Below are 15,346 nucleotides of genomic sequence, written 5' to 3' on the forward strand. Positions count from 1 at the left end.
TCGTTTGTGTTTTGAGCCTCTTGTGAATTCATTTCGCACTTTTTTGCATATTCTGATCTAGGGGCATTATAGAATTTTTACGGTGGTTTTATTTTCTTCTTTTAATATGGTTGAATAGAAAACATGATTTTAGGGGGGGTTTCTTTTCCGTTTTTTTTTAGAAAATGTCGTCTTGATATCGGAAATCGCTTACGAAGTTCAGTTCTCAGTTTTCAAAATAGCAGCTTTTTGGACCTCCATGACCAGATTTCATGGAGGGGCATTTCGGGCATTCTACAATGCATTTTTTTTTTAATTCTCTCGCGAGTCATGTAGAAAACTCCATTTTGAGGGGGGTTTCTTCTCTGTATTTTTGCAAAAAAATTCATCTAGGCCTCCAAATTCAGCCTCTATTCTGGATTTTTCTAAAAAATAACCCCATATCAGCTTTATGGGTTGCTGCTGCCAGCCATGGTGCACTCAGCGCGCGCGCGGCGTGCATGGGCGTGCGCATGGGGCTGTTATGGCCCCTCGTCGGGCCGCCGCGACGTCAATTCTTCTTTTGGGCTTTTCTCCTACGTCCGGACTCCAATTTAAGTGAATTTTTTTTTGAACTTAACTAATTTTTCACTGTCTTTCCAACGGTGTACTCGGTTGCACCCGGTTCTTCCTGGATAATTACCAGTTACCTTTTTGCCTTAAGTGCTCGTTTTTCTTCGTAATGTCGTTTCTCCTTCGTTCGGACTCCGAATCATGCTATTCTTGAGTCCATCTTGATTAGTTTTTCGTTGTCCTTCTAGCGGTGTTCTAGGTGGCACCCGAATCTACATTTTTCAGAAATGACTATTTTGCCCCTGGGGGCTTATTTGTCATATTTTCGATCTTTTACTTCCGCGTCAGTTCTTGTTAAGTTCCACGATCTCATGGAAGGTCACTTGACTTTTTAGAGTCTTGTTTTTTATTTTCGCTTCCGCATTCGGATCCGTTATCGGATCATCCTTACGGTTCATCACAGGACAATCTGACCTAAAAACCAGGGTCGTCACAGAAGGTATTATACACATATATGTATATATGATTTAATTAATTTATGTTTAAGATGGAAGGAAATATATGTATATATATATATATATTCATTAATATATATATGTATAAATGATTTTAAATAATCAAATATCATTATTGAAGGTATTATACACATATATGTATATTGTATAATATATGGGTATATGTATATATCATTTAAGATAATTAAATTATTATTCTTATTTGATATATTATATTAGGCTGGTTATTAAATTAATCTTATGCATATAATACGCATGAAATGGTTATGTGTAAATTAATTTATTGTTAAGTTTAAAGTTGATACATAGTTGAATTGTAGGCATGGATGAGTTGTCATAGGCGTTAATATATTGCCTAAGTATTTGTATGAATAAAATACATACATAGGAAGCATGGTTGAGTTGTTAATTTAAAAGTATAAATATATATACTTAAAGAAGGCATGGTTAAGTTGCCAATATATAAATAAATATATTTATAATGGCATGGTTGATTTACCAAATGTATAAATAAATATACTTGTGGAGGCATGGTTGAATTACCAATGTATAAATAGATATATTTATAATGGCATGGTTTATTTGCCAAAGCGTAATTAAATTGTTGTGTGTTAGATGATTAAAATTTCATCTATGGTTACTGAATGTGTAAGTTGGATTAGGATTAGATATTCTTATATTAGAATAATTTAGTACTTAAAGGTTAATATATTATTTTATATTAATAAAATAATATTGGTGCAGAAATGAATGATTTGTCAAAGCTTGGATATTGGATATGTGATTTAAATAATTACAATTATTATTAGGGATTGGATTAAATATATTATTTCTTTAATTATATTTTATTATTTAAATGATTTAATAATCGTTTAGGATTGAATTAAGGTTAAAGGAATTTTCTCTTTAAAAGAAATTGTGGATTGATCTAGGAAAGATTATTAATTTAATCATTGTTTAATGGTTTAAATTTAATGAACCTGTTAATTGATGTGATTAGTGATTATATATAATTATTTATATATATGTGTATCATTATTTATTAAAGATAAAAACTTTAATATGATTGGATTTGGTGAGAGATGGTTTGTTTATTGGTTTTCAGAGGTTTGGTAGAGAGAACTTGCTCGTATTAACCCGCGATTTATTTTTCAGGTTATTAGAAGTTCTAAGTCTCAAAGTTGAGGATCCGCAGCTTGAGGACTTATCCATTCTTTCTATTTTATTTCAAAGTAGGATATTATTACTTCAGTATTTAATAATGAACTTCTGGATAGTGAATTTTGGTTAAGGGGCCTTTAAGTTACATGATTCCCGAGTTGTAAATTTTGGAGAATTATTAATGGAACTTTTATTTAATAGATTTCTTTCAACGAGTTATTTATTCTTTTTATTTTCTTTTTTTACTCTGTGCTTGTTTGAAATACTTTGATTGTCTTGATATCCCTTAATTTTGTGCGCGGATTTGATCAACCCGTGTTCCGAAATTATATGGTATTACAGTGTGTACTAACTTTAATTGTTCTTTATGTCTATTTCATATAGCTGATTAAAACCCTTAAAGTTATCTATCATTCAATACAAGATTTACAAGTTGGTTTAGGCTCCCCTACCTCACTAGGTAATAAACCTTCTTTGAACAATCTTTTAATCTCATTTTGATTAATTATAATCTAATAATAAATACTAAAAATACAATGAGTCAGGAGTAACAAATATTCTCTTAACATTCAATCCAGAAAATGCAATATTAGTTTCTACATCATACAAATATTAAGAGTTTGTGGTTATAGTATATTAACCATCTTTCAATGCACCAGAAGCAATCACACATCTATTCAATTTTATAAAAGCAATTTTACCAAAAGTAAGCGCACAGTTTTTATAAACCAAAAGTGAAACAAGAATGAGATTGCGTCTAGCATCTATCTATAAAGATAGTTCTCTTATACTAAAATTTTATATATTTTTTAACATTAGATGTAATACTCATAACATTACTTAATAATTAAATATATATTTTCTTATGCCACGTCGTTGCTTAGACAGTTCGTCCTTTAGTGTCTTAGTTAGCCGCAAAAGAAACATTTTCCTTCACCCTCAACTTACACTGCCTTACTTCCTTTAACCTTTTGGATACCTATGTTTTGTGCTAGCCTAGTCCTATTATCATCCTTCTTATTTCCTTTGCACATCCGCTTGAGCTTAGAAGAAGATGGTATAGACTAGGTTAGATTGATGGGAACGCCCATACTTATTGATTATTCCTTCATATGTTACCAACTCTATAAGAATATCAGTGAGTGTGAACTCAAACTGGTTCCTTATTTAATTCACTCTAAAAGAGCCAAACGAGTTTGGTAACAAAGGAAAAATTATGTCAACTTGAAACTTACCACCGAAGTCAACCTTATTGACCTCCAGTTAATTTTTAAATAATAAACTATCATTTTCAAAATACGATCTTTTACTGGAGTTCCTTAGGCTATCTCAATGGTATTCAAGTCTGACACAGTACTAAGGCATACACTCTATCTAATCTCAGCAAAATATCTCATTGACATTTAACATGATGCTTGAAGAAAATAAAACAATGTAAATGTTAGCTTTGGAGCGTATTCAAGATAAACTCTAGAATATTGTACCAAATTATATCATTTGCCTTATTTTACTTATTAAAAGTATTAATGTCAAATTGGGGGGTATCTTCAAGTAAAAGGATTAGGTATAGGAGTAGTAAATACATTTTGTACCCTTACGTTGTGAATAAAATATCTAAGTTACTTTTCCAGTCCATATTAAAAGAGGTCCAATTGCATTGAATATGTTAGTAAGCAGATTAAATGGATTAGATATAATTAATATGAATATAAATGCATTCATACAATAAGCAAGGTGAATTATTTAATACTATCATACATATTTAAAATTAAAATGAGTTTGTCAACCACATAGTATAATAAATCTCAATAGATTAAGAGTTTATTATCACTATTAGTGAACAATCCCTTTTAATTAATGTGGGTCCCTCAACTTCGTAGTATAATAAATCACACAATCAATACGTCAATAACTTATCTTGATGGAGGAGTTCATTATTACTATTGTTGAGATTCATTTGCTATTAGACGAGCACTTTCATTAAAATAATAATATGCAGGTCTCTTAACCACTTTGCATGAAAAATCGGATAACCAATACGCCAATAACTTATTCGGTTGGCGAAATTCATTATTACTATTAGTAGGCAAATCCAATCATTTACATATCTCTTAAGACAATACCTTGTCTATATATATGAAATGATTCCCGATTATGTTTAGCCTTTCTAAAATCACCTAGTGTATACCACTCCGTTGGGGAGCTAACACAATTGATTTTAGATTGAGTGTATAACGTTATTAATGCTCCAACGAAAAATAAAATATTAAATATCTTGTCATTATAATCTAGACTCTTTAAATCATGCGTATGGCCTTATTTTTAAAGATCTAATTATAATAAACATTTAATATTTTTATTTTCATGAGACAACCATTTTTGTAATTTTTAAATTCTTCAAATCATGTGTAGGGCCTTATTTTTGAAGATCTAATTACAATAGTTATAATAACGAAGGCTATGGGGTAATGTATAAAAAACTCTCGCTCTCGCTCAATTTTTAATCATTTATAATTAGGATTTTTCATTTATTCACGTACATGATATGATGCATGCAAAACGCCTTGATTTTAATCCAATTAAATTTAGAAAACATTTGGACATTAAATGATTCACTAATATTTAATTTGAGGCACACCTTTTAAAAAAATAAAATAATTTTTCAAATTTTTTTTCCATTTCCCCTTAAGTACCCTCTAATTAACTAGTAATCAAATCCAATTAATTTTCATAATTTAATTAACATAAATCAAGTCATTTAAATAAATATCATGGATCCAATGCATGAACAATAATTAATTAACAATTATCTATTCCATGCATTTCTTACATCACATAAATAAATAAATGACAGGCAAAAACAAATAAATGAAATGGTCAATGGATTTAGCTTTTAACATTAAAAACTAAATAATTATTAAGTGCTATAATTATTGCACCCCATTAAACTCCCACTATCTTTAAATAATGGAGAATAACTTAAAAATCCACTTTGAGGCAATATTTCACTCTTTAATGAGCGAAAATAGCACAAAATAATCCTAAAAACAAGCCTAGAGGTCTACTGTAAGTTCCTGTTCACCAGCAGAAGGCAAAAATAGGTCACACGTCCATCCACGTGCCACTACGCACTTTTCACGCGCCTTCTACGCATGTGCATGAGCTTATAGTAAGTGGCACGTGCTGCTATGCACCAGTTGGTGCTGACAATGTGTTGCGCATGTTCCACACGCGCATTCTATTGTGTGCGCTCCATTCTTCATGTAGGTTCGCTGCAGCATATCACCTCCAGCCCTGATCATTGATCTAAGGGTGGCTGGTGTAATGACCCAGTCATTTTCCTCCTTTTCCTTTTTCTCAAATTTTACGGATAAATTTTTTCCCGTTTAATTTTCTTTTTCGAGTTCTGTTTCTCATCACTGGGTGTCGTCTCGAGTGCTTGGAAATGGTTTCTGAGATTCTTTCGTTTGGATTGACAACTTCCTTTAAGGACCAAGTCATTTCCACATTTTCGTTTTTCGACACTATTCATCTTTCGTCTTTTTCCCGTTTGTCACTTTGTTGGCACAACCTCACTTTTCGTGTTCGGTTTTGCTTCTACTTTTGCATGCACTCATGATATATGATTTCTCATAAACATATATTTTTACTTTCCTAGAAATGCATGTCATTAGTGCACCTTCTTCCTTAGAGATGTGGATGCACACTTTCTTTGGAAACTTTCTTGTTTTTGGGGTTACTTGTGTAATTATTTAAAGTAATTATTTTTCGTCTTGGGAATCATTTTGCAATTTAATTTAGAAGATATTTTCAAAAAGGACCATTTTGCAATTAAAGACCTACTTGCAATTATTTTTGGGCTATTTTGGGATTATGTTGTTAAAAAAGGGTTTTTGTGCAATTGATCAAGACTTGTATGTGTTGACCATGGTGTAGGATCACATAGTGAGCGGAGGATTTCTATTTCCTCCACTCACACTTCATCACATTAGATCATTTTCTTTCTCACCAAAAACCCTAGCCACCATTAGAGAAGCTTGATGCTTAGGCCTTGACTTTGATTTTTGAGGCCCTTCCACTCACCTTAGACCATAAAGTTTAGAATATTTTTTGTTCCCCTCATCCTCCTCTACATAACCCTTGAAGGGTGAACCATTTTGTGTTTGCTAGCCTTGGATTCAAGAGGAACAATCCTCTTGTAAGGTAGGGGGTGTTATAGTTTATTATCTAAGAGATTTACTTGCTTTTGTGGTGAAATATATGTTGTATGCATGTCTTTTATTAATTTGAGAAATTAATAATTTATTTGTAACTTGCATATAGCTCACTTTAGACTTAACATATGGCATGGCATTGACTTGATCTTTGTTATATATTTATTTGGAACCATTTGAATGAGTTTTCAAATCTAGAGATTTAATGAATTTAATTTGATTTAAATTCTACTTAATTGTACTTTGTTTGTATTCCATTTTAGACTTGATATATGGCATGACCATAACTTAACCCTTGTTATATATTAATTTGGGATCATTTGAATAACTTTTGAAATCTAGAAATTTAATTAATTTAAATTAATTAAATTCCACATGATGTTATCTTACTCACTTTGTGAAATTGATGTGATATTTGCAATCACCATGGAATGGACATTCACATATATTATTTTGAGAATTTTTGGACAACTTTGATTTCTAGAGAAATTAATTAATTAGGTTAATTAATTTTTACTTAGTGTTCTAATGATTTGGACATATATTTCATGGGGTTTTTGCCTTTTTATCATGTATCATGACTTATTGTATCTTGGCTTCATTAATGTGGTTAATGAACTTGCATCCTTACATTGTAATAATTTAATTGTTCAAGAGTTGTTAACCAAATAATTAAATCATTAATCTTATACTAGTGGTATATTTACAACAATGGTTCCATGGACTTGAATAAGTTTCTAACTTGGTATTCATGATTTCCTTGACAAGTTCTTTCACGTGTATCAAATAGAGAATAATTGGATAAGTTTTGAGACTTATATTTAATCATCTCCTTTGTATGGAATTTGATTCACATGGTTGTAACTTGTATGGAATGAACTTGTAACTTGGTATTAAACTTGTCCTTGGCATGATCCTTGACATATCTTATTCTTGGAATATTTAGAGTTGCCTCGTAGTCTTGAGAATTTAATCTCTTGAGTTAATTAAATTTCCCTTTCATGCATCATTCGAGTTAAGTATGCTTTGATATTAAACTCTCGTCAAACTTATGATTTGGGACTTGTTATATGATCTATTCTACTAGTTGAAGTTATGAATTGACTTGTTGGCATACGCATTTACTTATATGACATTTAATGTGTCATCGTTGCTTGAATGCCTAGGGCATACCTTGTGTGACCTCCATGACTGGTTGTGTATGGTACTTGGCTAAGTGTATTGAATATATATATATTGTATCTTGATTTTCACGACTTGTTGATTTTGGAACTTGGGATATCAATCAAGAATTGACATGGCTAGGACTTGGTTCTAGTACGGGAAATAGAGAGCTCTCTACACTATCATGCGTACTAGGGGAAGGTAGCCATGGGTTAGTAGCCCTAAAGTGATCCCAATAGTACGTTTTTAATCCCGGCGATATTCGAGTATCCACATTGGTTGATTTCACTCTTTAAATTTCAAGTTGCTATTCCTTGAAGATTTAAAACTTGTCGTGTTGTGTGAAATGTTCCAATCTTGTTTCATTGCATAGATTTTATGCTTCATCCGTGATTTCACTCCTTAAATTTCAAGTGTTGTATTCCTTAAAAATTTAAGACTCTTTTCGTCTTGTATGGAATATTCTATACTTGTTTAATTACATAGACATTATGCATTATCCTTGATTTCAAGTATAATTCTTTTCGTGTTATTGATTTCATCCTTAAGTTTCAAGTGTTATCCCTTGAAGACTTAAGACCCTTTTCATGTCATTGATTTCACTCTTTAAATTTCAAGTGTTGCATTCCTTAAAGATTTAAAACCTTTTCGCATTATATGGAATGGTCCGACTTGCTTGAATTACATAGACATCATGTTTTATCCTTGAGTTCACTCTTTAAATTTTGAGTAGTATTTCTTGAAGATTTAAACGTTGTCGTGTTATATGGAGTATTTCCTACCTTGTTTAATTGCATGGACAGTATGCTTGCTTTATGTATTTGGATCTTATTTAGCGTACTTGAAATTGTGCACTTGCTTCTTATATGTGGAATTCCATCTAGTATACTTATGTCTTGTATATTTGCCTTGTGTGTTTCCAATCACGTTAGTATACCTGTGTTTTGTATACTTGCCTTGCATGTTTTCATCTTCGTTTAGTACATTTATAACCGGTATACTTTTATGTCATATATCTCATTTTAATTGCATGAGTAGCTTAGGATGATCCCTGAGTCTCACTTTGACATAGACGTTAGGTGGCATGTCCTTTTTGAATTGTTTAATGTTAATGTAAAAATCTGTAAAAAAGTTGAGTCTATGCATGCTCATTCCCTATGAGTAAACTTGTTTACTCACCCTAAAGTTACCGGGTGATTTTTCAGGTACGGATGCCTTGGTTTGGGATGCACAATATCCCAGGATCATTTTGATGAATTGAAGTTTTTAAGTGTATTTTCGTTCATGATTCATGCAAATGTTAGCATGAAATACTACTTGTAACCTTTTATGTCAAAATGTGTATACTTGATTCTATATAAATAATGTGTACATAAGTACACTTTTTGTATTGTATTTTACATGTATGAGATGAGGCCGGAGGCCAATGACATGTATTTTGTATCTAATGTAAATTTTAACTTCATGAAATTTTATGAAAATATTGAAAAATCACAAGTTATTGTTTCACCATGGGTGCATCGGGTGTGGGAATTCCATTTTCATTCTTTCATAGGGTCTCATTAATCATGTATGAAGTGTGGCCAAGAGCCAAATAGTCATTTGACTCCATTTTATAATTTTGGTTTTTAAAATTTCCATTTCAAGTTCATTTTCGCCTTTTTGGCCGTCGAGGGGTCGAATTGTGACTCGACCATTTTCGGGAGCTGCGGACCATTCTCGCGCGCTCAAAATCATTATTTACGTTTACGTGCATGATCGTTTTTATGAAAAACTTTTTCGTTGGTGAAATGGGCCTCCTATGGACTCATTTCACATTTTTCTTGCATAATTCGGCTTAAAGGCATTTTGTGAATTTTCTTTGGGAAATAAATTCCGTTCTTGACTCCATCACATCGAAAATGTGATTTCGGGGAGAGTTTCTTCATGACATTTTTTTGAAAAATGTCATATTCGTCTCGAAAACTGCGTTCCAAACTCATTTTTCTGTAATTTCACTGTTTCTGCTATTCGGGTTCAATTTTGCCTGAATTGAACCGGTTCAGGGGGGGTGAACCGGTTCAAGGTGTCATTTTGGTCCAGCATAGACATTCTATCCATGTTGAACCAGTTCAAGGGGGGCTGAACCAGTTCAAGTCCTCCAGAACCCTTTTGCGGGTTCAGCTTTGGTCTTCCAATTTTAAACTAACGTAACTTCTTCGTTTTAACTCTGAATTGGTCCGTTCTTGAGTCTAAACTGACCACGTCGAAATAAGATTTTCAATGGTACTAATTTCAGTTTCAGATTCTTCTCCTAGCTCAAACTGTCCTTGTTTTAGTGGGAGGGTATTGTTTTAGTTCGAACCGGGCTAGGGTTCATATGGGATTTCTCTTCCTTTAGCCTTGGGACTTCATGTGAAGTCACCAAATGATGTTTTTGAATGTTTTTGACCTTATTTGACTTGTTGGAAGTTAAATTCCTTCCTCTTGGGGTAAAATGATTATTTTACCCTTGGTTCTTCTTTTAGTAGGGTTTTGATACCCTTTTTTTCATTTTGCTTCCGTTGAGTCTCAAAACTCTTTGAAAGTCCATTCTTGTGTAATAAGGATAACGTACATCTCTATGGACTTGTTTTCATTTTGCTTCCGCATTTTGGATCCGCTTCGAGTCATCACAGGACATACTGGGTTGAAAAATCTAGGGTCGTCACAGCTGGTGCGACCGCATGTGGACCGCGCCACACCGAATCCCTTAGCCACCTTCTCCGGCGTTGCCATTGTCGGTGGCGGTGCTCCAGTAGCCAGAAAATGCCGAAAATTCCAGAAAATATAATTTGGCCCAAAAAATTCAAGAAAAATTCCAAAAAATTTCTAAACAATTCCTGAAGCCAAATTAAACCCTCTTGGACATTCTTGAAGCTTCATAGCATCCTTGATGACGATTACATGGCTTTAAAAAATATTTACACTTGAAATACAATGAAAAAAATTAAATTACATCATTGAACTTTCAAATGTCTAAATTAAAGCCTTAATTACATTCATCCAAAGATAAAATTACATTTAATTAACTTATAAGCTTTATCCAGGTCCCAAACATACATCAACATCATTCAATCACAAATATACATACATCATGATCATATATTAATATATACATATGCATATAAAAATTTGGATCCATGAGAAATAATTTTCTTTAATAAAAAAATATGATCTCTATACATGAATCAAATCTAGCTCTGATACCACTGTTGGGGAAACGGAAGTTTTTAAAATTTTATGAGGGTTTTTCAAATAAAGATCTTGATTCATGTGTAAAGACAAGTTTTATGCATGAAGAATATGATGATCCATTCAATTTAGGGATAGAAAACTTACATCAAGGTTTGAGTAAACCTTAGATCTCTCCTTTAAAGTGAATGTTCTCACTTGATCCCTTTTCTAGATGCCTCTTCCTTGGATCTCCATCTTCTTGGTAATTGTCTTGCCTTTAGGAACCATCCATAAGCCTCCATGAACGACCTTAGAAAACTAGGCTTGTGGGAGCCTCCATTAGATGAGAACACTAACCTTAAAATTCTAGAGAGAAAAAATATATTCATTTTTCTTTCAAAAATTACCCCTAAAATATACATGGACCATGTATATATAGGCAACATAAAAATAAGGAAAGGAAATAATAAATCCTTCTCAATCTCTAATTCCCATATCTTAAATCTAATAGGATTCTAATTTCAAGTTGGGCTATGAGTGAGAATCCTTTGGGCTTATTATTTTCTTGGCTACAATGAATTAATAATTGGCCCGATCCATGAACCTAATTCTATTAATTCATAAATTAATTTCTACTCCACTAAAAGAAATTAATTGAACTCCAATTAAATAATAAATAACCTCTTAGTCAATGTTGCACTTTGACCTCTCTATGCATAATTAATTATCAGATAAATAAAATCATCAATCCGACTACTTAATTAATATATTTATTTTGGTACCTTTGATTATTTTCGGCTTGATCACAATAAAATATTTGTTTGACAAAAATAATAATTTAAATAAATAAATATAAAAAATTATTTTGTCTAAAAACACACGAAGGCTTTTGAATTTACTTTGTGATCAACCATAATCAATACAAAATAAATACAAGTAGCAATGATGCAAATATTGAAAATATAACCCTCTAACTATTAATTACATAACTAACCAAAGTGCCGATCTATGGATTCCGAAGATTCCGCCGAACAAATCAAAGTAATTACTAATTAATAAAAGAGTCTATACTTCTCTCATACTTAAGAGTAAAATGCCATAATAGTGATAGGGAGCAATTGCATACGACGGCTCTCGCAATATATCTCAACCTAATGCGGATTTAGTTCAAGTCTTAATTAATAATGAGTCCATCCATAATTACCGACTATGAACAATTTATGATTATTATTTATAATCATGTATTGATCGCCATCACATACATATATAAATATCTCTTGTAATCAAGTGGATACTATCAATTCCATAATGAATTGAAGCATAACACATTGAATTCACCAAGTATATAAATCATAAATATTTCAGATATGTCAAGAACATATGTTAATATAATCCAAATAGGAATTTGCCATACCAGGGCATATAAATCCAAACAGTTAGATCCAAGACCCCAATACTAGCATGTGTTTTTATGATAGAATGCATTAAAGAATTAAATATTGTTCATTAAAGAAGATCATTAAGGGTTTGCCATTTTATGTTGATTTGCCTCTAAGAACCGTCCTTCACTGTCCTCATCTCTGCCGGACTCTTGGCATCGCCGTTTCTCTTCACCGTTCTCATGAACAGGAAAAGATTGGGTTCCTAGGCACCCGTTTCCGCTTCCGAGACCACCACATTTGATCGTTCCCCAGTTTGTGGCTGAAGGATTCACTTCCAGTTTGTGATTCCTTTCTGAATGAACAACTATTTGGGAATCTTTGAATGAAATTACTTAAATCAAGGAAACTATTATATTATTAGACCTTTTTAATGTATAAGTATTGAATCTTTGAAAGAAAATGAGAGCGCTCAAATGGCAAAACTTTGTGAAAGCCTATAGTTAAATTGATGATTAGAAGCATGAAGCATTCGTGCATCCATTGGGAAAGAAAAAGGGGAGAAGCTTCACTTTATGGTCCAAGAGGACACAGCATCCTTATTTTCAAGTGGTATCTTATCATATCTAGGGTAAATAGCTGGAAAACATCAATACAATTAAGCAAGATTTGGAATAATCCATACAACACGACATTTCCAAGCTATGTATTAATCCAATCCCAGTATACGAGTGACCTAGCTACGTCACAAAGAGTGTTTTAATGAACAAAGTTTGAATATTCGAATGAAATTACCTCAATCAAGGTACCTATTATGCAAGTCTAGCCCTACCACAACTCTTATTTATCATAAAAAATTCAATGTGTCGCAATTGTGGAGCTTTTGTCTTCCAAAAGCAAGGCCAAAAGGTTAATGGAATGTGCTTGAAAACAAGGCAGTGCTCACAAGTTGAGCACGCCGATTAAAACCCAAGCTGGGCTCGGGTTCCTCCAACTGGGCTTTCATGTGATTAATCAGGAATCCAAAACCTGATAAGCAAATCAACCATAATCTCATCTTGTGCAAACATTTCAACCTCCAAAATCATACAAATACTAATACAATTAGGGCAAAATTACCTCTACCTTTTAAACAGTTCCCCATTACCTATTTCTCTCTTTATCTCTCTAACACTCTCTCCGGTGACCCACTTAATGATATTTCAGTGAAACATCATTTTTTTCGGCCACCCACCAAGTGATATTCCGGCGAAATACCATTTTTTCCCGACGAACCACCGAGGGACCAATTTTCTCCAACGAGATCATGATCGGCACTATTGCCTCACCTCTAGCTTAGCAAAAACCAACTCCATTACCAATATTTAAAGGTAAAATCATAACCTAGCTTCGAGATCCGTATATAACTGTTATTCTCCGTTTTTCCTGAAAGGGTATTTCACCCACTAGCATTCTGATCTTCTAAACGATCCAAAATTTTGAACTTTTCGAATCAATAAAATTTAGAATTTGACAAATCAGTGATTGAATCAAAGAAAAAAAAGAGATAAGTTACCCTTTTCAAATAAGCTTTTAGGAAGAAAACACAAGCATTGGAGCAGTAGGTTGGAATGTAAATTGTAACATATTTTCACCAAAAAATTCCCAGATGTGTAGTGTGAAGTGTATATGAAAAAAGAAGAAGAAAAAAATTCAATAGATGACAAGTTATTTGTGAGGTTTTACAAATACGACCATGTCAAAAAAGAATGGATGAAAAGTGCCACTTTAACAAAATGTATTATAAAATATGACAACTTTACAAGGGTAATTTTGTATTTGACATAAACCTATACATTTGGGTCTAAATTACCCCTCACCTAAACCCCTTATTACCTCTCTCTCCCTATCTCTAAAAATAGAAATAATATCACAGCTCCAACTACCACCACCACCACCCACTACCGCCACCTCGGCCATCTAAATCAAAATTTGTCACCACGACCCACCACCCTCGACCACCAGTGATGTGGAGTTTTTTAATTATAAAACTAGTTGCAATAGTATGAATCCTTGTAGGATAGGGTTATTAAGAGGGTGTCGAACTTCAAGGACTGTTTGGAATTGTTAAGTGTAAAATTAATTTCGATTTGATTCAAGAGAAGAGATTGATGTTTTTTTTTTTTTTTTTTTCTATTTCTAAATTGCAATGAAATTAAAACTAAAATTAAACCTAAATTAAATGAGAGTAGTGATCAAGAGAATGAGGCTTAGGGAATTGATTTCACCACTAACCTCGTAACAATAGTTTATGGAGGGAAAAATTTTCACCACTCACAAGATGCCACATGTCAACAAAACAAACAAAAAGGCCAGCCAGAATACATTGGGCCAGGAGCCCAAAATTACACTAAACAACTAAAGCTTAAGGGTTGTGGGAAAGGCTCGGCACATAATCTCATTCGGCACAGCGTATAAATGCATAAGAGCTTGAAAGATCTCCAGGTGGTCGAGGGGATCTTTGGTCTCATCGAAACTTTCGAATGAGGGCATCTTGAACTTGTTTGGCAGGGGGCATTTCATAATGACAGGGCTGAACAGCAAGTTGGTCCTCCACACCAAGTCATCTATGGCAGTAGGACCTTTCCTCTTCATAGTCTACATTATATTTTCCATTTTAGCCTTGAGATACTGGATTTGCAGGTCGAAATAGGTAACTTCCTCTGTCTTCTTCTCAAGATAGGTGGTTGTACCTACCCGAGGCTGGGAGTTTCGTGAAGGAGGAAGAGGAGGTTCTCTGTGTCGGTTTCCAACTTGGCTTTGTTCTGCCTTGAGCTTGTGATGAAGATCGTTATCTCGGTCCTTTCCATTTTTCCCCCCATCATTCAAATTGGGAGGATCTAGATGTCCATCGGACATTTCTTGTTGAGGCGGTGGTCCTACCAAGGTAGCTAGGTGTTGTAAAATCATCGTATGTTGTTGGACCAACTGGTCTAACCTTGGTTTAAAGTCTAGAACTATTGTTCCAATGCTGTGATGTGTTCCTGGATGATGGAGGTGTCTGGATGTCCCCTCTGCAGTTCCCTTTGACTAGGATTCTGCATCGACGTTCCCTCTCCAATGGCTAACCCAAAGCGCAACTGAACCATGATATTTTTTTATGAGAACTTTCGTTCCCACAGACGACGCCAGCTGTTGAAGCGGAAAT

This window comes from Cornus florida, unplaced genomic scaffold, assembly GCF_030987335.1.
Source record: "Cornus florida cultivar Cherokee Brave unplaced genomic scaffold, ASM3098733v1 CherokeeBrave_3.0.0_Hap2_Chr08, whole genome shotgun sequence".
Taxonomy (NCBI): domain Eukaryota; kingdom Viridiplantae; phylum Streptophyta; class Magnoliopsida; order Cornales; family Cornaceae; genus Cornus; species Cornus florida.